The 26,936-nt window shown below is 50.8% G+C and overlaps 51 non-coding genes across 51 annotated transcripts; all 51 read right to left on the bottom strand.

Moving 5' to 3' along the window:
- Positions 1-211: 211 nt before the first annotated feature.
- Positions 212-293, bottom strand: Trnas-cga. The gene has a single exon. It is a non-coding gene; the product is annotated as a tRNA-Ser (tRNA).
- Positions 294-431: 138 nt separating this feature from the next.
- On the bottom strand, positions 432-504 carry Trnak-uuu. Its single transcript has one exon. It is a non-coding gene; the product is annotated as a tRNA-Lys (tRNA).
- Positions 505-858: 354 nt separating this feature from the next.
- Trnas-aga lies at positions 859-940 on the bottom strand. The gene has a single exon. It is a non-coding gene; the product is annotated as a tRNA-Ser (tRNA).
- A 740-nt stretch (positions 941-1,680) lies between these two features.
- Trnas-cga lies at positions 1,681-1,762 on the bottom strand. The gene has a single exon. It is a non-coding gene; the product is annotated as a tRNA-Ser (tRNA).
- A 138-nt stretch (positions 1,763-1,900) lies between these two features.
- Positions 1,901-1,973, bottom strand: Trnak-uuu. The gene has a single exon. It is a non-coding gene; the product is annotated as a tRNA-Lys (tRNA).
- A 354-nt stretch (positions 1,974-2,327) lies between these two features.
- Positions 2,328-2,409, bottom strand: Trnas-aga. The gene has a single exon. It is a non-coding gene; the product is annotated as a tRNA-Ser (tRNA).
- A 740-nt stretch (positions 2,410-3,149) lies between these two features.
- Trnas-cga lies at positions 3,150-3,231 on the bottom strand. Its single transcript has one exon. It is a non-coding gene; the product is annotated as a tRNA-Ser (tRNA).
- Positions 3,232-3,369: 138 nt separating this feature from the next.
- Trnak-uuu lies at positions 3,370-3,442 on the bottom strand. Its single transcript has one exon. It is a non-coding gene; the product is annotated as a tRNA-Lys (tRNA).
- A 354-nt stretch (positions 3,443-3,796) lies between these two features.
- On the bottom strand, positions 3,797-3,878 carry Trnas-aga. Its single transcript has one exon. It is a non-coding gene; the product is annotated as a tRNA-Ser (tRNA).
- Positions 3,879-4,618: 740 nt separating this feature from the next.
- Trnas-cga lies at positions 4,619-4,700 on the bottom strand. The gene has a single exon. It is a non-coding gene; the product is annotated as a tRNA-Ser (tRNA).
- A 138-nt stretch (positions 4,701-4,838) lies between these two features.
- On the bottom strand, positions 4,839-4,911 carry Trnak-uuu. The gene has a single exon. It is a non-coding gene; the product is annotated as a tRNA-Lys (tRNA).
- Positions 4,912-5,265: 354 nt separating this feature from the next.
- On the bottom strand, positions 5,266-5,347 carry Trnas-aga. The gene has a single exon. It is a non-coding gene; the product is annotated as a tRNA-Ser (tRNA).
- Positions 5,348-6,087: 740 nt separating this feature from the next.
- On the bottom strand, positions 6,088-6,169 carry Trnas-cga. Its single transcript has one exon. It is a non-coding gene; the product is annotated as a tRNA-Ser (tRNA).
- Positions 6,170-6,307: 138 nt separating this feature from the next.
- Positions 6,308-6,380, bottom strand: Trnak-uuu. The gene has a single exon. It is a non-coding gene; the product is annotated as a tRNA-Lys (tRNA).
- Positions 6,381-6,734: 354 nt separating this feature from the next.
- Trnas-aga lies at positions 6,735-6,816 on the bottom strand. Its single transcript has one exon. It is a non-coding gene; the product is annotated as a tRNA-Ser (tRNA).
- Positions 6,817-7,556: 740 nt separating this feature from the next.
- Trnas-cga lies at positions 7,557-7,638 on the bottom strand. The gene has a single exon. It is a non-coding gene; the product is annotated as a tRNA-Ser (tRNA).
- A 138-nt stretch (positions 7,639-7,776) lies between these two features.
- On the bottom strand, positions 7,777-7,849 carry Trnak-uuu. Its single transcript has one exon. It is a non-coding gene; the product is annotated as a tRNA-Lys (tRNA).
- Positions 7,850-8,203: 354 nt separating this feature from the next.
- Trnas-aga lies at positions 8,204-8,285 on the bottom strand. Its single transcript has one exon. It is a non-coding gene; the product is annotated as a tRNA-Ser (tRNA).
- Positions 8,286-9,025: 740 nt separating this feature from the next.
- On the bottom strand, positions 9,026-9,107 carry Trnas-cga. Its single transcript has one exon. It is a non-coding gene; the product is annotated as a tRNA-Ser (tRNA).
- A 138-nt stretch (positions 9,108-9,245) lies between these two features.
- Positions 9,246-9,318, bottom strand: Trnak-uuu. Its single transcript has one exon. It is a non-coding gene; the product is annotated as a tRNA-Lys (tRNA).
- A 354-nt stretch (positions 9,319-9,672) lies between these two features.
- Positions 9,673-9,754, bottom strand: Trnas-aga. The gene has a single exon. It is a non-coding gene; the product is annotated as a tRNA-Ser (tRNA).
- A 740-nt stretch (positions 9,755-10,494) lies between these two features.
- On the bottom strand, positions 10,495-10,576 carry Trnas-cga. Its single transcript has one exon. It is a non-coding gene; the product is annotated as a tRNA-Ser (tRNA).
- A 138-nt stretch (positions 10,577-10,714) lies between these two features.
- Positions 10,715-10,787, bottom strand: Trnak-uuu. Its single transcript has one exon. It is a non-coding gene; the product is annotated as a tRNA-Lys (tRNA).
- Positions 10,788-11,141: 354 nt separating this feature from the next.
- Trnas-aga lies at positions 11,142-11,223 on the bottom strand. The gene has a single exon. It is a non-coding gene; the product is annotated as a tRNA-Ser (tRNA).
- Positions 11,224-11,963: 740 nt separating this feature from the next.
- On the bottom strand, positions 11,964-12,045 carry Trnas-cga. The gene has a single exon. It is a non-coding gene; the product is annotated as a tRNA-Ser (tRNA).
- A 138-nt stretch (positions 12,046-12,183) lies between these two features.
- Positions 12,184-12,256, bottom strand: Trnak-uuu. The gene has a single exon. It is a non-coding gene; the product is annotated as a tRNA-Lys (tRNA).
- A 354-nt stretch (positions 12,257-12,610) lies between these two features.
- On the bottom strand, positions 12,611-12,692 carry Trnas-aga. Its single transcript has one exon. It is a non-coding gene; the product is annotated as a tRNA-Ser (tRNA).
- A 740-nt stretch (positions 12,693-13,432) lies between these two features.
- Positions 13,433-13,514, bottom strand: Trnas-cga. The gene has a single exon. It is a non-coding gene; the product is annotated as a tRNA-Ser (tRNA).
- Positions 13,515-13,652: 138 nt separating this feature from the next.
- Positions 13,653-13,725, bottom strand: Trnak-uuu. Its single transcript has one exon. It is a non-coding gene; the product is annotated as a tRNA-Lys (tRNA).
- A 354-nt stretch (positions 13,726-14,079) lies between these two features.
- On the bottom strand, positions 14,080-14,161 carry Trnas-aga. Its single transcript has one exon. It is a non-coding gene; the product is annotated as a tRNA-Ser (tRNA).
- A 740-nt stretch (positions 14,162-14,901) lies between these two features.
- Trnas-cga lies at positions 14,902-14,983 on the bottom strand. The gene has a single exon. It is a non-coding gene; the product is annotated as a tRNA-Ser (tRNA).
- A 138-nt stretch (positions 14,984-15,121) lies between these two features.
- Trnak-uuu lies at positions 15,122-15,194 on the bottom strand. The gene has a single exon. It is a non-coding gene; the product is annotated as a tRNA-Lys (tRNA).
- A 354-nt stretch (positions 15,195-15,548) lies between these two features.
- Positions 15,549-15,630, bottom strand: Trnas-aga. Its single transcript has one exon. It is a non-coding gene; the product is annotated as a tRNA-Ser (tRNA).
- Positions 15,631-16,370: 740 nt separating this feature from the next.
- Trnas-cga lies at positions 16,371-16,452 on the bottom strand. Its single transcript has one exon. It is a non-coding gene; the product is annotated as a tRNA-Ser (tRNA).
- A 138-nt stretch (positions 16,453-16,590) lies between these two features.
- On the bottom strand, positions 16,591-16,663 carry Trnak-uuu. The gene has a single exon. It is a non-coding gene; the product is annotated as a tRNA-Lys (tRNA).
- Positions 16,664-17,017: 354 nt separating this feature from the next.
- On the bottom strand, positions 17,018-17,099 carry Trnas-aga. The gene has a single exon. It is a non-coding gene; the product is annotated as a tRNA-Ser (tRNA).
- Positions 17,100-17,839: 740 nt separating this feature from the next.
- Positions 17,840-17,921, bottom strand: Trnas-cga. The gene has a single exon. It is a non-coding gene; the product is annotated as a tRNA-Ser (tRNA).
- Positions 17,922-18,059: 138 nt separating this feature from the next.
- On the bottom strand, positions 18,060-18,132 carry Trnak-uuu. The gene has a single exon. It is a non-coding gene; the product is annotated as a tRNA-Lys (tRNA).
- A 354-nt stretch (positions 18,133-18,486) lies between these two features.
- On the bottom strand, positions 18,487-18,568 carry Trnas-aga. The gene has a single exon. It is a non-coding gene; the product is annotated as a tRNA-Ser (tRNA).
- A 138-nt stretch (positions 18,569-18,706) lies between these two features.
- Positions 18,707-18,779, bottom strand: Trnak-uuu. Its single transcript has one exon. It is a non-coding gene; the product is annotated as a tRNA-Lys (tRNA).
- A 539-nt stretch (positions 18,780-19,318) lies between these two features.
- Trnaf-gaa lies at positions 19,319-19,391 on the bottom strand. Its single transcript has one exon. It is a non-coding gene; the product is annotated as a tRNA-Phe (tRNA).
- A 590-nt stretch (positions 19,392-19,981) lies between these two features.
- Trnas-uga lies at positions 19,982-20,063 on the bottom strand. The gene has a single exon. It is a non-coding gene; the product is annotated as a tRNA-Ser (tRNA).
- Positions 20,064-20,765: 702 nt separating this feature from the next.
- On the bottom strand, positions 20,766-20,847 carry Trnas-cga. The gene has a single exon. It is a non-coding gene; the product is annotated as a tRNA-Ser (tRNA).
- A 138-nt stretch (positions 20,848-20,985) lies between these two features.
- Trnak-uuu lies at positions 20,986-21,058 on the bottom strand. The gene has a single exon. It is a non-coding gene; the product is annotated as a tRNA-Lys (tRNA).
- A 1,182-nt stretch (positions 21,059-22,240) lies between these two features.
- On the bottom strand, positions 22,241-22,322 carry Trnas-uga. The gene has a single exon. It is a non-coding gene; the product is annotated as a tRNA-Ser (tRNA).
- A 702-nt stretch (positions 22,323-23,024) lies between these two features.
- Positions 23,025-23,106, bottom strand: Trnas-cga. The gene has a single exon. It is a non-coding gene; the product is annotated as a tRNA-Ser (tRNA).
- A 138-nt stretch (positions 23,107-23,244) lies between these two features.
- On the bottom strand, positions 23,245-23,317 carry Trnak-uuu. Its single transcript has one exon. It is a non-coding gene; the product is annotated as a tRNA-Lys (tRNA).
- Positions 23,318-24,499: 1,182 nt separating this feature from the next.
- On the bottom strand, positions 24,500-24,581 carry Trnas-uga. The gene has a single exon. It is a non-coding gene; the product is annotated as a tRNA-Ser (tRNA).
- Positions 24,582-25,283: 702 nt separating this feature from the next.
- Trnas-cga lies at positions 25,284-25,365 on the bottom strand. Its single transcript has one exon. It is a non-coding gene; the product is annotated as a tRNA-Ser (tRNA).
- A 138-nt stretch (positions 25,366-25,503) lies between these two features.
- On the bottom strand, positions 25,504-25,576 carry Trnak-uuu. Its single transcript has one exon. It is a non-coding gene; the product is annotated as a tRNA-Lys (tRNA).
- A 1,182-nt stretch (positions 25,577-26,758) lies between these two features.
- Trnas-uga lies at positions 26,759-26,840 on the bottom strand. The gene has a single exon. It is a non-coding gene; the product is annotated as a tRNA-Ser (tRNA).
- Between the last annotated feature and the right edge of the window lie 96 nt (positions 26,841-26,936).

Here is a 26,936-nt window from a genome sequence, read left to right as displayed (position 1 = left end):
GGCGCGTTCGTGGGCGTGCGACTGATTTCTGCAGTACTAGCGTCCGTGCGAGGTGAACCGATAGGCACAACAGACAGCGGCCGTCGCGAAACAGTATTCTTAAACATAAATTTCCGTCTTGTTGAGAATGGTGTCACTGGTTTGGATCCGCATTCACCCACGCATGTCACATGTGTGCGAAAATTTCTGCTCGTTTTAATGCAAAATCGCACGCAGCCGGTAGGATTCGAACCTACGCTCCCAGGGGGAATCTGATTTCGAGTCAGACGCCTTAACCACTCGGCCACGACTGCCAGTAGCGCAAGACCCTAGCGACACATGCAACTACTACCGTTTAAAGCACTGCAGTGCCAGGAAACGGCGTAGCTGCGTTCTTTTCCGTAGTGCTTACACCGCTACTAGACGTGCGGCTACCAAAGTATTAAAATTTCCGCCCGAACAGGGACTTGAACCCTGGACCCTTAGGTTAAAAGCCTAATGCTCTACCGACTGAGCTATCCGGGCTCACTTTACGTGAGCACCCCTCCCACTACGTATACTGACACATTGCCTCATGTCCTTTACTGTTGGGTAATCGTTGCGTGGAGCTGTTACTATTTAAACGTCGTCTGACTGCTGTCTATAAACTCATTGCGCTAGGCTCGTAACAGACTATCGAAGAAAGCTGACACACGATGTAAAGTCAAATTGCAGCAGTTTGTACGTCTCATATGCTACAGCGGAGGAGCTACGTGTTTTGTCGACGCTCACTGGACAACTGTAAAATTCGCAAGCGTCTCGAACGCAGGGCTTCCCATGTATTCGCTCATTTCACGGTTCCGTTGGAGATGTTCTTCACCTCTTGACACAAAAAACAAGCGCAGTCGGTAGGACTCGAACCTACGCTCCCAGAGGGAATCTGATTTCTAGTCAGACGCCTTAACCACTCGGCCACGACTGCCGGTCGCATAGCGGTGTCCCGACAAGTGCAACTGCTCCTTTACATGCAATCTGACGGCAGAACGCGACATGGCCTCACTCGTTTCTGTAGTGCTTTCGTTGCCAGCACATTAGCCGTTACGACAGTGTATTAGTTTTCGCCTGGACGGGGGCTTGAACACGGGACCTTTGGTTGAAGGTCTAGCGCTCTACCGACTGAGCTATCCGCTCCCTCAGCCGAGCGTTGTAGTACATGCTGCATGGCGTGCGAGTGACTCGCGTGTCGTAACTGCTGGCTTATGGCTCCAATGGCGACTTCACCGACTTCCCACTGACGCACCGCTGACGCTAGTTTTGTGTCGTCTTAAACGATGGACATACTTACAAGCAGCTGCGAGATCTTAAGAAAAGAAACGCTGCACCACTGCTTTTGCCGCACTCGAATGAATCGAATTGCGACTCATAGAAAGAAATGAATGCTCGCTCTGTCCTACACTTTCAAGCACATCTGCGTACTCACGAACACGGCGACGGCGCGACAAAAGGACGGGGGCGCGTTCGTGGGCGTGCGACTGATTTCTGCAGTACTAGCGTCCGTGCGAGGTGAACCGATAGGCACAACAGACAGCGGCCGTCGCGAAACAGTATTCTTAAACATAAATTTCCGTCTTGTTGAGAATGGTGTCACTGGTTTGGATCCGCATTCACCCACGCATGTCACATGTGTGCGAAAATTTCTGCTCGTTTTAATGCAAAATCGCACGCAGCCGGTAGGATTCGAACCTACGCTCCCAGGGGGAATCTGATTTCGAGTCAGACGCCTTAACCACTCGGCCACGACTGCCAGTAGCGCAAGACCCTAGCGACACATGCAACTGCTACCGTTTAAAGCACTGCAGTGCCAGGAAACGGCGTAGCTGCGTTCTTTTCCGTAGTGCTTACACCGCTACTAAACGTGCGGCTACCAAAGTATTAAAATTTCCGCCCGAACAGGGACTTGAACCCTGGACCCTTAGGTTAAAAGCCTAATGCTCTACCGACTGAGCTATCCGGGCTCACATTACGTGAGCACCCCTCCCACTACGTATACTGACACATTGCCTCATGTCCTTTACTGTTGGGTAATCGTTGCGTGGAGCTGTTACTATTTAAACGTCGTCTGACTGCTGTCTATAAACTCATTGCGCTAGGCTCGTAACAGACTATCGAAGAAAGCTGACACACGATGTAAAGTCAAATTGCAGCAGTTTGTACGTCTCATATGCTACAGCGGAGGAGCTACGTGTTTTGTCGACGCTCACTGGACAACTGTAAAATTCGCAAGCGTCTCGAACGCAGGGCTTCCCATGTATTCGCTCATTTCACGGTTCCGTTGGAGATGTTCTTCACCTCTTGACACAAAAAACAAGCGCAGTCGGTAGGACTCGAACCTACGCTCCCAGAGGGAATCTGATTTCTAGTCAGACGCCTTAACCACTCGGCCACGACTGCCGGTCGCATAGCGGTGTCCCGACAAGTGCAACTGCTCCTTTACATGCAATCTGACGGCAGAACGCGACATGGCCTCACTCGTTTCTGTAGTGCTTTCGTTGCCAGCACATTAGCCGTTACGACAGTGTATTAGTTTTCGCCTGGACGGGGGCTTGAACACGGGACCTTTGGTTGAAGGTCTAGCGCTCTACCGACTGAGCTATCCGCTCCCTCAGCCGAGCGTTGTAGTACATGCTGCATGGCGTGCGAGTGACTCGCGTGTCGTAACTGCTGGCTTATGGCTCCAATGGCGACTTCACCGACTTCCCACTGACGCACCGCTGACGCTAGTTTTGTGTCGTCTTAAACGATGGACATACTTACAAGCAGCTGCGAGATCTTAAGAAAAGAAACGCTGCACCACTGCTTTTGCCGCACTCGAATGAATCGAATTGCGACTCATAGAAAGAAATGAATGCTCGCTCTGTCCTACACTTTCAAGCACATCTGCGTACTCACGAACACGGCGACGGCGCGACAAAAGGACGGGGGCGCGTTCGTGGGCGTGCGACTGATTTCTGCAGTACTAGCGTCCGTGCGAGGTGAACCGATAGGCACAACAGACAGCGGCCGTCGCGAAACAGTATTCTTAAACATAAATTTCCGTCTTGTTGAGAATGGTGTCACTGGTTTGGATCCGCATTCACCCACGCATGTCACATGTGTGCGAAAATTTCTGCTCGTTTTAATGCAAAATCGCACGCAGCCGGTAGGATTCGAACCTACGCTCCCAGGGGGAATCTGATTTCGAGTCAGACGCCTTAACCACTCGGCCACGACTGCCAGTAGCGCAAGACCCTAGCGACACATGCAACTACTACCGTTTAAAGCACTGCAGTGCCAGGAAACGGCGTAGCTGCGTTCTTTTCCGTAGTGCTTACACCGCTACTAGACGTGCGGCTACCAAAGTATTAAAATTTCCGCCCGAACAGGGACTTGAACCCTGGACCCTTAGGTTAAAAGCCTAATGCTCTACCGACTGAGCTATCCGGGCTCACTTTACGTGAGCACCCCTCCCACTACGTATACTGACACATTGCCTCATGTCCTTTACTGTTGGGTAATCGTTGCGTGGAGCTGTTACTATTTAAACGTCGTCTGACTGCTGTCTATAAACTCATTGCGCTAGGCTCGTAACAGACTATCGAAGAAAGCTGACACACGATGTAAAGTCAAATTGCAGCAGTTTGTACGTCTCATATGCTACAGCGGAGGAGCTACGTGTTTTGTCGACGCTCACTGGACAACTGTAAAATTCGCAAGCGTCTCGAACGCAGGGCTTCCCATGTATTCGCTCATTTCACGGTTCCGTTGGAGATGTTCTTCACCTCTTGACACAAAAAACAAGCGCAGTCGGTAGGACTCGAACCTACGCTCCCAGAGGGAATCTGATTTCTAGTCAGACGCCTTAACCACTCGGCCACGACTGCCGGTCGCATAGCGGTGTCCCGACAAGTGCAACTGCTCCTTTACATGCAATCTGACGGCAGAACGCGACATGGCCTCACTCGTTTCTGTAGTGCTTTCGTTGCCAGCACATTAGCCGTTACGACAGTGTATTAGTTTTCGCCTGGACGGGGGCTTGAACACGGGACCTTTGGTTGAAGGTCTAGCGCTCTACCGACTGAGCTATCCGCTCCCTCAGCCGAGCGTTGTAGTACATGCTGCATGGCGTGCGAGTGACTCGCGTGTCGTAACTGCTGGCTTATGGCTCCAATGGCGACTTCACCGACTTCCCACTGACGCACCGCTGACGCTAGTTTTGTGTCGTCTTAAACGATGGACATACTTACAAGCAGCTGCGAGATCTTAAGAAAAGAAACGCTGCACCACTGCTTTTGCCGCACTCGAATGAATCGAATTGCGACTCATAGAAAGAAATGAATGCTCGCTCTGTCCTACACTTTCAAGCACATCTGCGTACTCACGAACACGGCGACGGCGCGACAAAAGGACGGGGGCGCGTTCGTGGGCGTGCGACTGATTTCTGCAGTACTAGCGTCCGTGCGAGGTGAACCGATAGGCACAACAGACAGCGGCCGTCGCGAAACAGTATTCTTAAACATAAATTTCCGTCTTGTTGAGAATGGTGTCACTGGTTTGGATCCGCATTCACCCACGCATGTCACATGTGTGCGAAAATTTCTGCTCGTTTTAATGCAAAATCGCACGCAGCCGGTAGGATTCGAACCTACGCTCCCAGGGGGAATCTGATTTCGAGTCAGACGCCTTAACCACTCGGCCACGACTGCCAGTAGCGCAAGACCCTAGCGACACATGCAACTGCTACCGTTTAAAGCACTGCAGTGCCAGGAAACGGCGTAGCTGCGTTCTTTTCCGTAGTGCTTACACCGCTACTAAACGTGCGGCTACCAAAGTATTAAAATTTCCGCCCGAACAGGGACTTGAACCCTGGACCCTTAGGTTAAAAGCCTAATGCTCTACCGACTGAGCTATCCGGGCTCACATTACGTGAGCACCCCTCCCACTACGTATACTGACACATTGCCTCATGTCCTTTACTGTTGGGTAATCGTTGCGTGGAGCTGTTACTATTTAAACGTCGTCTGACTGCTGTCTATAAACTCATTGCGCTAGGCTCGTAACAGACTATCGAAGAAAGCTGACACACGATGTAAAGTCAAATTGCAGCAGTTTGTACGTCTCATATGCTACAGCGGAGGAGCTACGTGTTTTGTCGACGCTCACTGGACAACTGTAAAATTCGCAAGCGTCTCGAACGCAGGGCTTCCCATGTATTCGCTCATTTCACGGTTCCGTTGGAGATGTTCTTCACCTCTTGACACAAAAAACAAGCGCAGTCGGTAGGACTCGAACCTACGCTCCCAGAGGGAATCTGATTTCTAGTCAGACGCCTTAACCACTCGGCCACGACTGCCGTTAGCGCGGTGTTCTCCCGACAAGTGCAACTGCTCCTTTACATGCAATCTGACGGCAGAACGCGACATGGCCTCACTCGTTTCTGTAGTGCTTTCGTTGCCAGCACATTAGCCGTTACGACAGTGTATTAGTTTTCGCCTGGACGGGGGCTTGAACACGGGACCTTTGGTTGAAGGTCTAGCGCTCTACCGACTGAGCTATCCGCTCCCTCAGCCGAGCGTTGTAGTACATGCTGCATGGCGTGCGAGTGACTCGCGTGTCGTAACTGCTGGCTTATGGCTCCAATGGCGACTTCACCGACTTCCCACTGACGCACCGCTGACGCTAGTTTTGTGTCGTCTTAAACGATGGACATACTTACAAGCAGCTGCGAGATCTTAAGAAAAGAAACGCTGCACCACTGCTTTTGCCGCACTCGAATGAATCGAATTGCGACTCATAGAAAGAAATGAATGCTCGCTCTGTCCTACACTTTCAAGCACATCTGCGTACTCACGAACACGGCGACGGCGCGACAAAAGGACGGGGGCGCGTTCGTGGGCGTGCGACTGATTTCTGCAGTACTAGCGTCCGTGCGAGGTGAACCGATAGGCACAACAGACAGCGGCCGTCGCGAAACAGTATTCTTAAACATAAATTTCCGTCTTGTTGAGAATGGTGTCACTGGTTTGGATCCGCATTCACCCACGCATGTCACATGTGTGCGAAAATTTCTGCTCGTTTTAATGCAAAATCGCACGCAGCCGGTAGGATTCGAACCTACGCTCCCAGTGGGAATCTGATTTCGAGTCAGACGCCTTAACCACTCGGCCACGACTGCCAGTAGCGCAAGACCCTAGCGACACATGCAACTGCTACCGTTTAAAGCACTGCAGTGCCAGGAAACGGCGTAGCTGCGTTCTTTTCCGTAGTGCTTACACCGCTACTAAACGTGCGGCTACCAAAGTATTAAAATTTCCGCCCGAACAGGGACTTGAACCCTGGACCCTTAGGTTAAAAGCCTAATGCTCTACCGACTGAGCTATCCGGGCTCACATTACGTGAGCACCCCTCCCACTACGTATACTGACACATTGCCTCATGTCCTTTACTGTTGGGTAATCGTTGCGTGGAGCTGTTACTATTTAAACGTCGTCTGACTGCTGTCTATAAACTCATTGCGCTAGGCTCGTAACAGACTATCGAAGAAAGCTGACACACGATGTAAAGTCAAATTGCAGCAGTTTGTACGTCTCATATGCTACAGCGGAGGAGCTACGTGTTTTGTCGACGCTCACTGGACAACTGTAAAATTCGCAAGCGTCTCGAACGCAGGGCTTCCCATGTATTCGCTCATTTCACGGTTCCGTTGGGGATGTTCTTCACCTCTTGACACAAAAAACAAGCGCAGTCGGTAGGACTCGAACCTACGCTCCCAGAGGGAATCTGATTTCTAGTCAGACGCCTTAACCACTCGGCCACGACTGCCGGTCGCATAGCGGTGTCCCGACAAGTGCAACTGCTCCTTTACATGCAATCTGACGGCAGAACGCGACATGGCCTCACTCGTTTCTGTAGTGCTTTCGTTGCCAGCACATTAGCCGTTACGACAGTGTATTAGTTTTCGCCTGGACGGGGGCTTGAACACGGGACCTTTGGTTGAAGGTCTAGCGCTCTACCGACTGAGCTATCCGCTCCCTCAGCCGAGCGTTGTAGTACATGCTGCATGGCGTGCGAGTGACTCGCGTGTCGTAACTGCTGGCTTATGGCTCCAATGGCGACTTCACCGACTTCCCACTGACGCACCGCTGACGCTAGTTTTGTGTCGTCTTAAACGATGGACATACTTACAAGCAGCTGCGAGATCTTAAGAAAAGAAACGCTGCACCACTGCTTTTGCCGCACTCGAATGAATCGAATTGCGACTCATAGAAAGAAATGAATGCTCGCTCTGTCCTACACTTTCAAGCACATCTGCGTACTCACGAACACGGCGACGGCGCGACAAAAGGACGGGGGCGCGTTCGTGGGCGTGCGACTGATTTCTGCAGTACTAGCGTCCGTGCGAGGTGAACCGATAGGCACAACAGACAGCGGCCGTCGCGAAACAGTATTCTTAAACATAAATTTCCGTCTTGTTGAGAATGGTGTCACTGGTTTGGATCCGCATTCACCCACGCATGTCACATGTGTGCGAAAATTTCTGCTCGTTTTAATGCAAAATCGCACGCAGCCGGTAGGATTCGAACCTACGCTCCCAGGGGGAATCTGATTTCGAGTCAGACGCCTTAACCACTCGGCCACGACTGCCAGTAGCGCAAGACCCTAGCGACACATGCAACTGCTACCGTTTAAAGCACTGCAGTGCCAGGAAACGGCGTAGCTGCGTTCTTTTCCGTAGTGCTTACACCGCTACTAAACGTGCGGCTACCAAAGTATTAAAATTTCCGCCCGAACAGGGACTTGAACCCTGGACCCTTAGGTTAAAAGCCTAATGCTCTACCGACTGAGCTATCCGGGCTCACATTACGTGAGCACCCCTCCCACTACGTATACTGACACATTGCCTCATGTCCTTTACTGTTGGGTAATCGTTGCGTGGAGCTGTTACTATTTAAACGTCGTCTGACTGCTGTCTATAAACTCATTGCGCTAGGCTCGTAACAGACTATCGAAGAAAGCTGACACACGATGTAAAGTCAAATTGCAGCAGTTTGTACGTCTCATATGCTACAGCGGAGGAGCTACGTGTTTTGTCGACGCTCACTGGACAACTGTAAAATTCGCAAGCGTCTCGAACGCAGGGCTTCCCATGTATTCGCTCATTTCACGGTTCCGTTGGAGATGTTCTTCACCTCTTGACACAAAAAACAAGCGCAGTCGGTAGGACTCGAACCTACGCTCCCAGAGGGAATCTGATTTCTAGTCAGACGCCTTAACCACTCGGCCACGACTGCCGTTAGCGCGGTGTTCTCCCGACAAGTGCAACTGCTCCTTTACATGCAATCTGACGGCAGAACGCGACATGGCCTCACTCGTTTCTGTAGTGCTTTCGTTGCCAGCACATTAGCCGTTACGACAGTGTATTAGTTTTCGCCTGGACGGGGGCTTGAACACGGGACCTTTGGTTGAAGGTCTAGCGCTCTACCGACTGAGCTATCCGCTCCCTCAGCCGAGCGTTGTAGTACATGCTGCATGGCGTGCGAGTGACTCGCGTGTCGTAACTGCTGGCTTATGGCTCCAATGGCGACTTCACCGACTTCCCACTGACGCACCGCTGACGCTAGTTTTGTGTCGTCTTAAACGATGGACATACTTACAAGCAGCTGCGAGATCTTAAGAAAAGAAACGCTGCACCACTGCTTTTGCCGCACTCGAATGAATCGAATTGCGACTCATAGAAAGAAATGAATGCTCGCTCTGTCCTACACTTTCAAGCACATCTGCGTACTCACGAACACGGCGACGGCGCGACAAAAGGACGGGGGCGCGTTCGTGGGCGTGCGACTGATTTCTGCAGTACTAGCGTCCGTGCGAGGTGAACCGATAGGCACAACAGACAGCGGCCGTCGCGAAACAGTATTCTTAAACATAAATTTCCGTCTTGTTGAGAATGGTGTCACTGGTTTGGATCCGCATTCACCCACGCATGTCACATGTGTGCGAAAATTTCTGCTCGTTTTAATGCAAAATCGCACGCAGCCGGTAGGATTCGAACCTACGCTCCCAGGGGGAATCTGATTTCGAGTCAGACGCCTTAACCACTCGGCCACGACTGCCAGTAGCGCAAGACCCTAGCGACACATGCAACTGCTACCGTTTAAAGCACTGCAGTGCCAGGAAACGGCGTAGCTGCGTTCTTTTCCGTAGTGCTTACACCGCTACTAAACGTGCGGCTACCAAAGTATTAAAATTTCCGCCCGAACAGGGACTTGAACCCTGGACCCTTAGGTTAAAAGCCTAATGCTCTACCGACTGAGCTATCCGGGCTCACATTACGTGAGCACCCCTCCCACTACGTATACTGACACATTGCCTCATGTCCTTTACTGTTGGGTAATCGTTGCGTGGAGCTGTTACTATTTAAACGTCGTCTGACTGCTGTCTATAAACTCATTGCGCTAGGCTCGTAACAGACTATCGAAGAAAGCTGACACACGATGTAAAGTCAAATTGCAGCAGTTTGTACGTCTCATATGCTACAGCGGAGGAGCTACGTGTTTTGTCGACGCTCACTGGACAACTGTAAAATTCGCAAGCGTCTCGAACGCAGGGCTTCCCATGTATTCGCTCATTTCACGGTTCCGTTGGAGATGTTCTTCACCTCTTGACACAAAAAACAAGCGCAGTCGGTAGGACTCGAACCTACGCTCCCAGAGGGAATCTGATTTCTAGTCAGACGCCTTAACCACTCGGCCACGACTGCCGGTCGCATAGCGGTGTCCCGACAAGTGCAACTGCTCCTTTACATGCAATCTGACGGCAGAACGCGACATGGCCTCACTCGTTTCTGTAGTGCTTTCGTTGCCAGCACATTAGCCGTTACGACAGTGTATTAGTTTTCGCCTGGACGGGGGCTTGAACACGGGACCTTTGGTTGAAGGTCTAGCGCTCTACCGACTGAGCTATCCGCTCCCTCAGCCGAGCGTTGTAGTACATGCTGCATGGCGTGCGAGTGACTCGCGTGTCGTAACTGCTGGCTTATGGCTCCAATGGCGACTTCACCGACTTCCCACTGACGCACCGCTGACGCTAGTTTTGTGTCGTCTTAAACGATGGACATACTTACAAGCAGCTGCGAGATCTTAAGAAAAGAAACGCTGCACCACTGCTTTTGCCGCACTCGAATGAATCGAATTGCGACTCATAGAAAGAAATGAATGCTCGCTCTGTCCTACACTTTCAAGCACATCTGCGTACTCACGAACACGGCGACGGCGCGACAAAAGGACGGGGGCGCGTTCGTGGGCGTGCGACTGATTTCTGCAGTACTAGCGTCCGTGCGAGGTGAACCGATAGGCACAACAGACAGCGGCCGTCGCGAAACAGTATTCTTAAACATAAATTTCCGTCTTGTTGAGAATGGTGTCACTGGTTTGGATCCGCATTCACCCACGCATGTCACATGTGTGCGAAAATTTCTGCTCGTTTTAATGCAAAATCGCACGCAGCCGGTAGGATTCGAACCTACGCTCCCAGGGGGAATCTGATTTCGAGTCAGACGCCTTAACCACTCGGCCACGACTGCCAGTAGCGCAAGACCCTAGCGACACATGCAACTGCTACCGTTTAAAGCACTGCAGTGCCAGGAAACGGCGTAGCTGCGTTCTTTTCCGTAGTGCTTACACCGCTACTAAACGTGCGGCTACCAAAGTATTAAAATTTCCGCCCGAACAGGGACTTGAACCCTGGACCCTTAGGTTAAAAGCCTAATGCTCTACCGACTGAGCTATCCGGGCTCACATTACGTGAGCACCCCTCCCACTACGTATACTGACACATTGCCTCATGTCCTTTACTGTTGGGTAATCGTTGCGTGGAGCTGTTACTATTTAAACGTCGTCTGACTGCTGTCTATAAACTCATTGCGCTAGGCTCGTAACAGACTATCGAAGAAAGCTGACACACGATGTAAAGTCAAATTGCAGCAGTTTGTACGTCTCATATGCTACAGCGGAGGAGCTACGTGTTTTGTCGACGCTCACTGGACAACTGTAAAATTCGCAAGCGTCTCGAACGCAGGGCTTCCCATGTATTCGCTCATTTCACGGTTCCGTTGGAGATGTTCTTCACCTCTTGACACAAAAAACAAGCGCAGTCGGTAGGACTCGAACCTACGCTCCCAGAGGGAATCTGATTTCTAGTCAGACGCCTTAACCACTCGGCCACGACTGCCGGTCGCATAGCGGTGTCCCGACAAGTGCAACTGCTCCTTTACATGCAATCTGACGGCAGAACGCGACATGGCCTCACTCGTTTCTGTAGTGCTTTCGTTGCCAGCACATTAGCCGTTACGACAGTGTATTAGTTTTCGCCTGGACGGGGGCTTGAACACGGGACCTTTGGTTGAAGGTCTAGCGCTCTACCGACTGAGCTATCCGCTCCCTCAGCCGAGCGTTGTAGTACATGCTGCATGGCGTGCGAGTGACTCGCGTGTCGTAACTGCTGGCTTATGGCTCCAATGGCGACTTCACCGACTTCCCACTGACGCACCGCTGACGCTAGTTTTGTGTCGTCTTAAACGATGGACATACTTACAAGCAGCTGCGAGATCTTAAGAAAAGAAACGCTGCACCACTGCTTTTGCCGCACTCGAATGAATCGAATTGCGACTCATAGAAAGAAATGAATGCTCGCTCTGTCCTACACTTTCAAGCACATCTGCGTACTCACGAACACGGCGACGGCGCGACAAAAGGACGGGGGCGCGTTCGTGGGCGTGCGACTGATTTCTGCAGTACTAGCGTCCGTGCGAGGTGAACCGATAGGCACAACAGACAGCGGCCGTCGCGAAACAGTATTCTTAAACATAAATTTCCGTCTTGTTGAGAATGGTGTCACTGGTTTGGATCCGCATTCACCCACGCATGTCACATGTGTGCGAAAATTTCTGCTCGTTTTAATGCAAAATCGCACGCAGCCGGTAGGATTCGAACCTACGCTCCCAGGGGGAATCTGATTTCGAGTCAGACGCCTTAACCACTCGGCCACGACTGCCAGTAGCGCAAGACCCTAGCGACACATGCAACTGCTACCGTTTAAAGCACTGCAGTGCCAGGAAACGGCGTAGCTGCGTTCTTTTCCGTAGTGCTTACACCGCTACTAAACGTGCGGCTACCAAAGTATTAAAATTTCCGCCCGAACAGGGACTTGAACCCTGGACCCTTAGGTTAAAAGCCTAATGCTCTACCGACTGAGCTATCCGGGCTCACATTACGTGAGCACCCCTCCCACTACGTATACTGACACATTGCCTCATGTCCTTTACTGTTGGGTAATCGTTGCGTGGAGCTGTTACTATTTAAACGTCGTCTGACTGCTGTCTATAAACTCATTGCGCTAGGCTCGTAACAGACTATCGAAGAAAGCTGACACACGATGTAAAGTCAAATTGCAGCAGTTTGTACGTCTCATATGCTACAGCGGAGGAGCTACGTGTTTTGTCGACGCTCACTGGACAACTGTAAAATTCGCAAGCGTCTCGAACGCAGGGCTTCCCATGTATTCGCTCATTTCACGGTTCCGTTGGAGATGTTCTTCACCTCTTGACACAAAAAACAAGCGCAGTCGGTAGGACTCGAACCTACGCTCCCAGAGGGAATCTGATTTCTAGTCAGACGCCTTAACCACTCGGCCACGACTGCCGGTCGCATAGCGGTGTCCCGACAAGTGCAACTGCTCCTTTACATGCAATCTGACGGCAGAACGCGACATGGCCTCACTCGTTTCTGTAGTGCTTTCGTTGCCAGCACATTAGCCGTTACGACAGTGTATTAGTTTTCGCCTGGACGGGGGCTTGAACACGGGACCTTTGGTTGAAGGTCTAGCGCTCTACCGACTGAGCTATCCGCTCCCTCAGCCGAGCGTTGTAGTACATGCTGCATGGCGTGCGAGTGACTCGCGTGTCGTAACTGCTGGCTTATGGCTCCAATGGCGACTTCACCGACTTCCCACTGACGCACCGCTGACGCTAGTTTTGTGTCGTCTTAAACGATGGACATACTTACAAGCAGCTGCGAGATCTTAAGAAAAGAAACGCTGCACCACTGCTTTTGCCGCACTCGAATGAATCGAATTGCGACTCATAGAAAGAAATGAATGCTCGCTCTGTCCTACACTTTCAAGCACATCTGCGTACTCACGAACACGGCGACGGCGCGACAAAAGGACGGGGGCGCGTTCGTGGGCGTGCGACTGATTTCTGCAGTACTAGCGTCCGTGCGAGGTGAACCGATAGGCACAACAGACAGCGGCCGTCGCGAAACAGTATTCTTAAACATAAATTTCCGTCTTGTTGAGAATGGTGTCACTGGTTTGGATCCGCATTCACCCACGCATGTCACATGTGTGCGAAAATTTCTGCTCGTTTTAATGCAAAATCGCACGCAGCCGGTAGGATTCGAACCTACGCTCCCAGGGGGAATCTGATTTCGAGTCAGACGCCTTAACCACTCGGCCACGACTGCCAGTAGCGCAAGACCCTAGCGACACATGCAACTGCTACCGTTTAAAGCACTGCAGTGCCAGGAAACGGCGTAGCTGCGTTCTTTTCCGTAGTGCTTACACCGCTACTAAACGTGCGGCTACCAAAGTATTAAAATTTCCGCCCGAACAGGGACTTGAACCCTGGACCCTTAGGTTAAAAGCCTAATGCTCTACCGACTGAGCTATCCGGGCTCACATTACGTGAGCACCCCTCCCACTACGTATACTGACACATTGCCTCATGTCCTTTACTGTTGGGTAATCGTTGCGTGGAGCTGTTACTATTTAAACGTCGTCTGACTGCTGTCTATAAACTCATTGCGCTAGGCTCGTAACAGACTATCGAAGAAAGCTGACACACGATGTAAAGTCAAATTGCAGCAGTTTGTACGTCTCATATGCTACAGCGGAGGAGCTACGTGTTTTGTCGACGCTCACTGGACAACTGTAAAATTCGCAAGCGTCTCGAACGCAGGGCTTCCCATGTATTCGCTCATTTCACGGTTCCGTTGGAGATGTTCTTCACCTCTTGACACAAAAAACAAGCGCAGTCGGTAGGACTCGAACCTACGCTCCCAGAGGGAATCTGATTTCTAGTCAGACGCCTTAACCACTCGGCCACGACTGCCGTTAGCGCGGTGTTCTCCCGACAAGTGCAACTGCTCCTTTACATGCAATCTGACGGCAGAACGCGACATGGCCTCACTCGTTTCTGTAGTGCTTTCGTTGCCAGCACATTAGCCGTTACGACAGTGTATTAGTTTTCGCCTGGACGGGGGCTTGAACACGGGACCTTTGGTTGAAGGTCTAGCGCTCTACCGACTGAGCTATCCGCTCCCTCAGCCGAGCGTTGTAGTACATGCTGCATGGCGTGCGAGTGACTCGCGTGTCGTAACTGCTGGCTTATGGCTCCAATGGCGACTTCACCGACTTCCCACTGACGCACCGCTGACGCTAGTTTTGTGTCGTCTTAAACGATGGACATACTTACAAGCAGCTGCGAGATCTTAAGAAAAGAAACGCTGCACCACTGCTTTTGCCGCACTCGAATGAATCGAATTGCGACTCATAGAAAGAAATGAATGCTCGCTCTGTCCTACACTTTCAAGCACATCTGCGTACTCACGAACACGGCGACGGCGCGACAAAAGGACGGGGGCGCGTTCGTGGGCGTGCGACTGATTTCTGCAGTACTAGCGTCCGTGCGAGGTGAACCGATAGGCACAACAGACAGCGGCCGTCGCGAAACAGTATTCTTAAACATAAATTTCCGTCTTGTTGAGAATGGTGTCACTGGTTTGGATCCGCATTCACCCACGCATGTCACATGTGTGCGAAAATTTCTGCTCGTTTTAATGCAAAATCGCACGCAGCCGGTAGGATTCGAACCTACGCTCCCAGGGGGAATCTGATTTCGAGTCAGACGCCTTAACCACTCGGCCACGACTGCCAGTAGCGCAAGACCCTAGCGACACATGCAACTGCTACCGTTTAAAGCACTGCAGTGCCAGGAAACGGCGTAGCTGCGTTCTTTTCCGTAGTGCTTACACCGCTACTAAACGTGCGGCTACCAAAGTATTAAAATTTCCGCCCGAACAGGGACTTGAACCCTGGACCCTTAGGTTAAAAGCCTAATGCTCTACCGACTGAGCTATCCGGGCTCACATTACGTGAGCACCCCTCCCACTACGTATACTGACACATTGCCTCATGTCCTTTACTGTTGGGTAATCGTTGCGTGGAGCTGTTACTATTTAAACGTCGTCTGACTGCTGTCTATAAACTCATTGCGCTAGGCTCGTAACAGACTATCGAAGAAAGCTGACACACGATGTAAAGTCAAATTGCAGCAGTTTGTACGTCTCATATGCTACAGCGGAGGAGCTACGTGTTTTGTCGACGCTCACTGGACAACTGTAAAATTCGCAAGCGTCTCGAACGCAGGGCTTCCCATGTATTCGCTCATTTCACGGTTCCGTTGGAGATGTTCTTCACCTCTTGACACAAAAAACAAGCGCAGTCGGTAGGACTCGAACCTACGCTCCCAGAGGGAATCTGATTTCTAGTCAGACGCCTTAACCACTCGGCCACGACTGCCGGTCGCATAGCGGTGTCCCGACAAGTGCAACTGCTCCTTTACATGCAATCTGACGGCAGAACGCGACATGGCCTCACTCGTTTCTGTAGTGCTTTCGTTGCCAGCACATTAGCCGTTACGACAGTGTATTAGTTTTCGCCTGGACGGGGGCTTGAACACGGGACCTTTGGTTGAAGGTCTAGCGCTCTACCGACTGAGCTATCCGCTCCCTCAGCCGAGCGTTGTAGTACATGCTGCATGGCGTGCGAGTGACTCGCGTGTCGTAACTGCTGGCTTATGGCTCCAATGGCGACTTCACCGACTTCCCACTGACGCACCGCTGACGCTAGTTTTGTGTCGTCTTAAACGATGGACATACTTACAAGCAGCTGCGAGATCTTAAGAAAAGAAACGCTGCACCACTGCTTTTGCCGCACTCGAATGAATCGAATTGCGACTCATAGAAAGAAATGAATGCTCGCTCTGTCCTACACTTTCAAGCACATCTGCGTACTCACGAACACGGCGACGGCGCGACAAAAGGACGGGGGCGCGTTCGTGGGCGTGCGACTGATTTCTGCAGTACTAGCGTCCGTGCGAGGTGAACCGATAGGCACAACAGACAGCGGCCGTCGCGAAACAGTATTCTTAAACATAAATTTCCGTCTTGTTGAGAATGGTGTCACTGGTTTGGATCCGCATTCACCCACGCATGTCACATGTGTGCGAAAATTTCTGCTCGTTTTAATGCAAAATCGCACGCAGCCGGTAGGATTCGAACCTACGCTCCCAGGGGGAATCTGATTTCGAGTCAGACGCCTTAACCACTCGGCCACGACTGCCAGTAGCGCAAGACCCTAGCGACACATGCAACTGCTACCGTTTAAAGCACTGCAGTGCCAGGAAACGGCGTAGCTGCGTTCTTTTCCATAGTGCTTACACCGCTACTAAACGTGCGGCTACCAAAGTATTAAAATTTCCGCCCGAACAGGGACTTGAACCCTGGACCCTTAGGTTAAAAGCCTAATGCTCTACCGACTGAGCTATCCGGGCTCACATTACGTGAGCACCCCTCCCACTACGTATACTGACACATTGCCTCATGTCCTTTACTGTTGGGTAATCGTTGCGTGGAGCTGTTACTATTTAAACGTCGTCTGACTGCTGTCTATAAACTCATTGCGCTAGGCTCGTAACAGACTATCGAAGAAAGCTGACACACGATGTAAAGTCAAATTGCAGCAGTTTGTACGTCTCATATGCTACAGCGGAGGAGCTACGTGTTTTGTCGACGCTCACTGGACAACTGTAAAATTCGCAAGCGTCTCGAACGCAGGGCTTCCCATGTATTCGCTCATTTCACGGTTCCGTTGGAGATGTTCTTCACCTCTTGACACAAAAAACAAGCGCAGTCGGTAGGACTCGAACCTACGCTCCCAGAGGGAATCTGATTTCTAGTCAGACGCCTTAACCACTCGGCCACGACTGCCGGTCGCATAGCGGTGTCCCGACAAGTGCAACTGCTCCTTTACATGCAATCTGACGGCAGAACGCGACATGGCCTCACTCGTTTCTGTAGTGCTTTCGTTGCCAGCACATTAGCCGTTACGACAGTGTATTAGTTTTCGCCTGGACGGGGGCTTGAACACGGGACCTTTGGTTGAAGGTCTAGCGCTCTACCGACTGAGCTATCCGCTCCCTCAGCCGAGCGTTGTAGTACATGCTGCATGGCGTGCGAGTGACTCGCGTGTCGTAACTGCTGGCTTATGGCTCCAATGGCGACTTCACCGACTTCCCACTGACGCACCGCTGACGCTAGTTTTGTGTCGTCTTAAACGATGGACATACTTACAAGCAGCTGCGAGATCTTAAGAAAAGAAACGCTGCACCACTGCTTTTGCCGCACTCGAATGAATCGAATTGCGACTCATAGAAAGAAATGAATGCTCGCTCTGTCCTACACTTTCAAGCACATCTGCGTACTCACGAACACGGCGACGGCGCGACAAAAGGACGGGGGCGCGTTCGTGGGCGTGCGACTGATTTCTGCAGTACTAGCGTCCGTGCGAGGTGAACCGATAGGCACAACAGACAGCGGCCGTCGCGAAACAGTATTCTTAAACATAAATTTCCGTCTTGTTGAGAATGGTGTCACTGGTTTGGATCCGCATTCACCCACGCATGTCACATGTGTGCGAAAATTTCTGCTCGTTTTAATGCAAAATCGCACGCAGCCGGTAGGATTCGAACCTACGCTCCCAGGGGGAATCTGATTTCGAGTCAGACGCCTTAACCACTCGGCCACGACTGCCAGTAGCGCAAGACCCTAGCGACACATGCAACTGCTACCGTTTAAAGCACTGCAGTGCCAGGAAACGGCGTAGCTGCGTTCTTTTCCATAGTGCTTACACCGCAACTAAACGTGCGGCTACCAAAGTATTAAAATTTCCGCCCGAACAGGGACTTGAACCCTGGACCCTTAGGTTAAAAGCCTAATGCTCTACCGACTGAGCTATCCGGGCTCACATTACGTGAGCACCCCTCCCACTACGTATACTGACACATTGCCTCATGTCCTTTACTGTTGGGTAATCGTTGCGTGGAGCTGTTACTATTTAAACGTCGTCTGACTGCTGTCTATAAACTCATTGCGCTAGGCTCGTAACAGACTATCGAAGAAAGCTGACACACGATGTAAAGTCAAATTGCAGCAGTTTGTACGTCTCATATGCTACAGCGGAGGAGCTACGTGTTTTGTCGACGCTCACTGGACAACTGTAAAATTCGCAAGCGTCTCGAACGCAGGGCTTCCCATGTATTCGCTCATTTCACGGTTCCGTTGGAGATGTTCTTCACCTCTTGACACAAAAAACAAGCGCAGTCGGTAGGACTCGAACCTACGCTCCCAGAGGGAATCTGATTTCTAGTCAGACGCCTTAACCACTCGGCCACGACTGCCGTTAGCGCGGTGTTCTCCCGACACATGCAACTGCTACCGTTTAAAGCACTGTGGTGTCAGTAAACGGCGTAACTGCATTATTTTCCGTAGCGTTTCCACCGCTACCAGACGAATCGCTACCAAAGTGTTAAAATTTCCGCCTCGACGGGGACTTGAACCCTGGACCCTTAGGTTAAAAGCCTAATGCTCTACCAACTGAGCTATTCGGGCTCAGACGAGGCTGCAAAACCTCCCACAATGCACAACTATACATTGACTCATGTCCTTTACTGTTGTGCAATCGCTGTATGGGGCCGTTACTAATAAAACGTCGCCTACATGCTGTCTACAAACTTATCACGCTAAGCTCGTAACACACTCTCGAAGACTGCTGGCACACGATGTAACAACAAATTGCACTAGTTGTTACGCCTCATACGTCGGAGCAGAGAATTTACGTGTTTTGTCGACACTCACTGGGCAATTGGAAAATTCACAAGCATTTCGAATGCAATGTTTCCCACGCTTTCGCTCATTTCACGGTTCCGTTGAAGACGTTCTTCACCACCTGACACAGAAAAAGGAATGCAGTCGGTAGGATATTTTTAATTCTTTTGCTTCTAGGGGAGTTAGTTGTCTAGTGAGTTCCTCTTATGGCATGCACTAGACAACCAGAACAGCTACAGGAGAGAGTCATTTTTGTTGTCAGCGGTAGTTGCATTATCACAAACGCAGAGTAATTCAATTGGCGTCGCATCAAAACGAATACCTGCCGAAACCCGGGATCGAACCAGGGACCTTTAGATCTTCAGTCTAACGCTCTCCCAACTGGGCTATTTCGGCTGACGTTGAACGTTGCCATTTGCATGTGTTCGTTAACCTCTGCCTCGTTGCCAATTTCACAGTCACCTTCGTCTGATAAGACACAGGGGCGCTGAAAGGCGAGCAGCCGATGCAGTGAAGTTCCACACACATTTCTTCTTCTTCCGTCATCGTAACAAGCAAACATGTCGACTCGATTCGTGTAATATTGACTTCGCTGACGCTAGAAAACCCGTGCTATATCGATGCCAGGGGCAACTCGTGTGCGGAGAACGAGACACAAGAAGGAGTGAGTCTCTCCACCGTATGAGAGGCAGTATCTAGCAGATACACACGGTAAAACATACGACTTGCGTTAGCTCATAAATTGCTACACGTCATCGTCTGCAAGCTAAAATGGACACATCTGCACTGCCCAGTGAGGCGACACTTGTACTAACACCAGGTGGACGGCTGTGAGACGCGGAGATGAGCTGCGGCTTCTGGGCGCGACTGTAACGCTGCGCCCTGGATCAAATAGCACTGCACATTGCTGGTGACCCACGTGTTTAGTAGTGACGCAACTGCTAGGATGCAGCTGAACGTCCGCCTTTTGAGAGCGAGAAAATTTTCGCAGTCGGCAGGACTCGAACCTACGCTCCCAGAGGGAATCTGATTTCAAGTCAGACGCCTTAACCACTCGGCCACGACTGCCGGTGGCGGAAGCGACTCCCGACAACTGAAACCGCCATCTTTAGAAGCAATCTGATGGCAGAAAACGGCGTGGCCTCACTCTTTTCTGTAGGGTTTCCATTAGCCGTTACGAAAGTGTATTAATTTTCGCCCAGACAGGGACTTGAACCCAGGACCCTTTGGTTGAAAACCTAGCGCTCTACCGACTCAGCTATGCGGGCCCACGCACGAGCATTATCGTACAGCTGCGCGGTGCGCGAGTGATTCGTATGTCGTAATTACTGGCTTATGGCTCCAATGGCGACTTCACCGACTTCCCACTGACGCACCGCTGACGCTAGTTTTCTGTCGTCTTAAAACGATCGACATACCTCCAAGCAGCTGCGAGATCTTAAGAAAAGAAACGCTGCACCACTGCTTTGGCCGCACTCGAGTGATGGAAATTGCGATTCTTAAAAAGAAAATGAAATGTTCGCTCTGTCCATCACTTTCGAGCACATCTGTGAACTCACGATCTCAGCGACGGCTTTCTGCAGTCCCAGCGTCAGTGTCAGTGTGAGGTGAACCGATAGCCACAGTAAGCAGCGGTCGTCGCGAAAACTCAGTATTCTTAAAACGGAAATTTTCGTCTTGTTGAGAATGGCGTCACTGGTTTGCACCCGCATTCGCCCACGCATGTCACATGTGTGCGAAAATGTTTGCTCCTCTGTACGCAAAATCGCACGCAGCCGGTAGGATTCGAACCTACGCTCCCAGAGGGAATCTGATTTCGAGTCAGACGCCTTAACCACTCGGCCACGACTGCCGTTAGCGCGGTGTTCTCCCGACACATGCAACTGCTACCGTTTAAAGCACTGTGGTGTCAGTAAACGGCGTAACTGCATTATTTTCCGTAGCGTTTCCACCGCTACCAGACGAATCGCTACCAAAGTGTTAAAATTTCCGCCTCGACGGGGACTTGAACCCTGGACCCTTAGGTTAAAAGCCTAATGCTCTACCAACTGAGCTATCCGGGCTCGGACGAGGCTGCAAAACCTCCCACAATGCACAACTATACATTGACTCATGTCCTTTACTGTTGTGCAATCGCTGTATGGGGCCGTTACTAATAAAACGTCGCCTACATGCTGTCTACAAACTTATCCCGCTAAGCTCGTAACACACTCTCGAAGACTGCTGGCACACGATGCAACAACAAATTGCACTAGTTGTTACGCCTCATACGTCGGAGCAGAGAATTTACGTGTTTTGTCGACACTCACTGGGCAATTGGAAAATTCACAAGCATTTCGAATGCAATGTTTCCCACGCTTTCGCTCATTTCACGGTTCCGTTGAAGACGTTCTTCACCACCTGACACAGAAAAAGGAATGCAGTCGGTAGGATATTTTTAATTCTTTTGCTTCTAGGGGAGTTAGTTGTCTAGTGAGTTCCTCTTATGGCATGCACTAGACAACCAGAACAGCTACAGGAGAGAGTCATTTTTGTTGTCAGCGGTAGTTGCATTATCACAAACGCAGAGCAATTCCATTGGCGTCGCATCGAAACGAATACCTGCCGAAACCCGGGATCGAACCAGGGACCTTCAGATCTTCAGTCTATTTCGGCTGACGTTGAAGGTTGCCATTTGCATGTGTTCGTTAACCTCTGCCTCGTTGCCAATTTCACAGTCACCTTCGTCTGATAAGACACAGGGGCGCTGAAAGGCGAGCAGCCGATGCAGTGAAGTTCCACACACATTTCTTCTTCTTCCGTCATCGTAACAAGCAAACATGTCGACTCGATTCGTGTAATATTGACTTCGCTGACGCTAGAAAACCCGTGCTATATCGATGCCAGGGGCAACTCGTGTGCGGAGAACGAGACACAAGAAGGAGTGAGTCTCTCCACCGTATGAGAGGCAGTATCTAGCAGATACACACGGTAAAACATACGACTTGCGTTAGCTCATAAATTGCTACACGTCATCGTCTGCAAGCTAAAATGGACACATCTGCACTGCCCAGTGAGGCGACACTTGTACTAACACCAGGTGGACGGCTGTGAGACGCGGAGATGAGCTGCGGCTTCTGGGCGCGACTGTAACGCTGCGCCCTGGATCAAATAGCACTGCACATTGCTGGTGACCCACGTGTTTAGTAGTGACGCAACTGCTAGGATGCAGCTGAACGTCCGCCTTTTGAGAGCGAGAAAATTTTCGCAGTCGGCAGGACTCGAACCTACGCTCCCAGAGGGAATCTGATTTCAAGTCAGACGCCTTAACCACTCGGCCACGACTGCCAGTGGCGGAAGCGACTCCCGACAACTGAAACCGCCATCTTTAGAAGCAATCTGATGGCAGAAAACGGCGTGGCCTCACTCTTTTCTGTAGGGTTTCCATTAGCCGTTACGAAAGTGTATTAATTTTCGCCCAGACAGGGACTTGAACCCAGGACCCTTTGGTTGAAAACCTAGCGCTCTACCGACTCAGCTATGCGGGCCCACGCACGAGCATTATCGTACAGCTGCGCGGTGCGCGAGTGATTCGTATGTCGTAATTACTGGCTTATGGCTCCAATGGCGACTTCACCGACTTCCCACTGACGCACCGCTGACGCTAGTTTTCTGTCGTCTTAAAACGATCGACATACCTCCAAGCAGCTGCGAGATCTTAAGAAAAGAAACGCTGCACCACTGCTTTGGCCGCACTCGAGTGATGGAAATTGCGATTCTTAAAAAGAAAATGAAATGTTCGCTCTGTCCATCACTTTCGAGCACATCTGTGAACTCACGATCTCAGCGACGGCTTTCTGCAGTCCCAGCGTCAGTGTCAGTGTGAGGTGAACCGATAGCCACAGTAAGCAGCGGTCGTCGCGAAAACTCAGTATTCTTAAAACGGAAATTTTCGTCTTGTTGAGAATGGCGTCACTGGTTTGCACCCGCATTCGCCCACGCATGTCACATGTGTGCGAAAATGTTTGCTCCTCTGTACGCAAAATCGCACGCAGCCGGTAGGATTCGAACCTACGCTCCCAGAGGGAATCTGATTTCGAGTCAGACGCCTTAACCACTCGGCCACGACTGCCGTTAGCGCGGTGTTCTCCCGACACATGCAACTGCTACCGTTTAAAGCACTGTGGTGTCAGTAAACGGCGTAACTGCATTATTTTCCGTAGCGTTTCCACCGCTACCAGACGAATCGCTACCAAAGTGTTAAAATTTCCGCCTCGACGGGGACTTGAACCCTGGACCCTTAGGTTAAAAGCCTAATGCTCTACCAACTGAGCTATCCGGGCTCGGACGAGGCTGCAAAACCTCCCACAATGCACAACTATACATTGACTCATGTCCTTTACTGTTGTGCAATCGCTGTATGGGGCCGTTACTAATAAAACGTCGCCTACATGCTGTCTACAAACTTATCACGCTAAGCTCGTAACACACTCTCGAAGACTGCTGGCACACGATGCAACAACAAATTGCACTAGTTGTTACGCCTCATACGTCGGAGCAGAGAATTTACGTGTTTTGTCGACACTCACTGGGCAATTGGAAAATTCACAAGCATTTCGAATGCAATGTTTCCCACGCTTTCGCTCATTTCACGGTTCCGTTGAAGACGTTCTTCACCACCTGACACAGAAAAAGGAATGCAGTCGGTAGGATATTTTTAATTCTTTTGCTTCTAGGGGAGTTAGTTGTCTAGTGAGTTCCTCTTATGGCATGCACTAGACAACCAGAACAGCTACAGGAGAGAGTCATTTTTGTTGTCAGCGGTAGTTGCATTATCACAAACGCAGAGTAATTCCATTGGCGTCGCATCAAAACGAATACCTGCCGAAACCCGGGATCGAACCAGGGACCTTTAGATCTTCAGTCTATTTCGGCTGACGTTGAAGGTTGCCATTTGCATGTGTTCGTTAACCTCTGCCTCGTTGCCAATTTCACAGTCACCTTCGTCTGATAAGACACAGGGGCGCTGAAAGGCGAGCAGCCGATGCAGTGAAGTTCCACACACATTTCTTCTTCTTCCGTCATCGTAACAAGCAAACATGTCGACTCGATTCGTGTAATATTGACTTCGCTGACGCTAGAAAACCCGTGCTATATCGATGCCAGGGGCAACTCGTGTGCGGAGAACGAGACACAAGAAGGAGTGAGTCTCTCCACCGTATGAGAGGCAGTATCTAGCAGATACACACGGTAAAACATACGACTTGCGTTAGCTCATAAATTGCTACACGTCATCGTCTGCAAGCTAAAATGGACACATCTGCACTGCCCAGTGAGGCGACACTTGTACTAACACCAGGTGGACGGCTGTGAGACGCGGAGATGAGCTGCGGCTTCTGGGCGCGACTGTAACGCTGCGCCCTGGATCAAATAGCACTGCACATTGCTGGTGACCCACGTGTTTAGTAGTGACGCAACTGCTAGGATGCAGCTGAACGTCCGCCTTTTGAGAGCGAGAAAATTTTCGCAGTCGGCAGGACTCGAACCTACGCTCCCAGAGGGAATCTGATTTCAAGTCAGACGCCTTAACCACTCGGCCACGACTGCCAGTGGCGGAAGCGACTCCCGACAACTGAAACCGCCATCTTTAGAAGCAATCTGATGGCAGAAAACGGCGTGGCCTCACTCTTTTCTGTAGGGTTTCCATTAGCCGTTACGAAAGTGTATTAATTTTCGCCCAGACAGGGACTTGAACCCAGGACCCTTTGGTTGAAAACCTAGCGCTCTACCGACTCAGCTATGCGGGCCCACGCACGAGCATTATCGTACAGCTGCGCGGTGCGCGAGTGATTCGTATGTCGTAATTACTGGCTTATGGCTCCAATGGCGACTTCACCGACTTCCCACTGACGCACCGCTGACGCTAGTTTTCTGTCGTCTTAAAACGATCGACATACCTCCAAGCAGCTGCGAGATCTTAAGAAAAGAAACGCTGCACCACTGCTTTGGCCGCACTCGAGTGATGGAAATTGCGATTCTTAAAAAGAAAATGAAATGTTCGCTCTGTCCATCACTTTCGAGCACATCTGTGAACTCACGATCTCAGCGACGGCTTTCTGCAGTCCCAGCGTCAGTGTCAGTGTGAGGTGAACCGATAGCCACAGTAAGCAGCGGTCGTCGCGAAAACTCAGTATTCTTAAAACGGAAATTTTCGTCTTGTTGAGAATGGCGTCACTGGTTTGCACCCGCATTCGCCCACGCATGTCACATGTGTGCGAAAATGTTTGCTCCTCTGTACGCAAAATCGCACGCAGCCGGTAGGATTCGAACCTACGCTCCCAGAGGGAATCTGATTTCGAGTCAGACGCCTTAACCACTCGGCCACGACTGCCGTTAGCGCGGTGTTCTCCCGACACATGCAACTGCTACCGTTTAAAGCACTGTGGTGTCAGTAAACGGCGTAACTGCATTATTTTCCGTAGCGTTTCCACCGCTACCAGACGAATCGCTACCAAAGTGTTAAAATTTCCGCCTCGACGGGGACTTGAACCCTGGACCCTTAGGTTAAAAGCCTAATGCTCTACCAACTGAGCTATCCGGGCTCAGACGAGGCTGCAAAACCTCCCACAATGCACAACTATACATTGACTCATGTCCTTTACTGTTGTGCAATCGCTGTATGGGGCCGTTACTAATAAAACGTCGCCTACATGCTGTCTACAAACTTATCACGCTAAGCTCGTAACACACTCTCGAAGACTGCTGGCACACGATGCAACAACAAATTGCACTAGTTGTTACGCCTCATACGTCGGAGCAGAGAATTTACGTGTTTTGTCGACACTCACTGGGCAATTGGAAAATTCACAAGCATTTCGAATGCAATGTTTCCCACGCTTTCGCTCATTTCACGGTTCCGTTGAAGACGTTCTTCACCACCTGACACAGAAAAAGGAATGCAGTCGGTAGGATATTTTTAATTCTTTTGCTTCTAGGGGAGTTAGTTGTCTAGTGAGTTCCTCTTATGGCATGCACTAGACAACCAGAACAGCTACAGGAGAGAGTCATTTTTGTTGTCAGCGGTAGTTGCATTATCACAAACGCAGAGTAATTCCATTGGCGTCGCATCAAAACGAATACCTGCCGAAACCCGGGATCGAACCAGGGACCTTTAGATCTTCAGTCTATTTCGGCTGACGTTGAAGGTTGCCATTTGCATGTGTTCGTTAACCTCTGCCTCGTTGCCAATTTCACAGTCACCTTCGTCTGATAAGACACAGGGGCGCTGAAAGGCGAGCAGCCGATGCAGTGAAGTTCCACACACATTTCTTCTTCTTCCGTCATCGTAACAAGCAAACATGTCGACTCGATTCGTGTAATATTGACTTCGCTGACGCTAGAAAACCCGTGCTATATCGATGCCAGGGGCAACTCGTGTGCGGAGAACGAGACACAAGAAGGAGTGAGTCTCTCCACCGTATGAGAGGCAGTATCTAGCAGATACACACGGTAAAACATACGACTTGCGTTAGCTCATAAATTGCTACACGTCATCGTCTGCAAGCTAAAATGGACACATCTGCACTGCCCAGTGAGGCGACACTTGTACTAACACCAGGTGGACGGCTGTGAGACGCGGAGATGAGCTGCGGCTTCTGGGCGCGACTGTAACGCTGCGCCCTGGATCAAATAGCACTGCACATTGCTGGTGACCCACGTGTTTAGTAGTGACGCAACTGCTAGGATGCAGCTGAACGTCCGCCTTTTGAGAGCGAGAAAATTTTCGCAGTCGGCAGGACTCGAACCTACGCTCCCAGAGGGAATCTGATTTCAAGTCAGACGCCTTAACCACTCGGCCACGACTGCCAGTGGCGGAAGCGACTCCCGACAACTGAAACCGCCATCTTTAGAAGCAATCTGATGGCAGAAAACGGCGTGGCCTCACTCTTTTCTGTAGGGTTT

Source organism: Schistocerca americana, unplaced genomic scaffold, assembly GCF_021461395.2.
Source record: "Schistocerca americana isolate TAMUIC-IGC-003095 unplaced genomic scaffold, iqSchAmer2.1 HiC_scaffold_178, whole genome shotgun sequence".
Classification (NCBI taxonomy): Eukaryota; Metazoa; Arthropoda; class Insecta; order Orthoptera; family Acrididae; genus Schistocerca; species Schistocerca americana.
The sequence above is the reverse complement of the archived record's forward strand: the minus strand, read 5'-3'. Positions and strand labels throughout refer to the sequence as shown.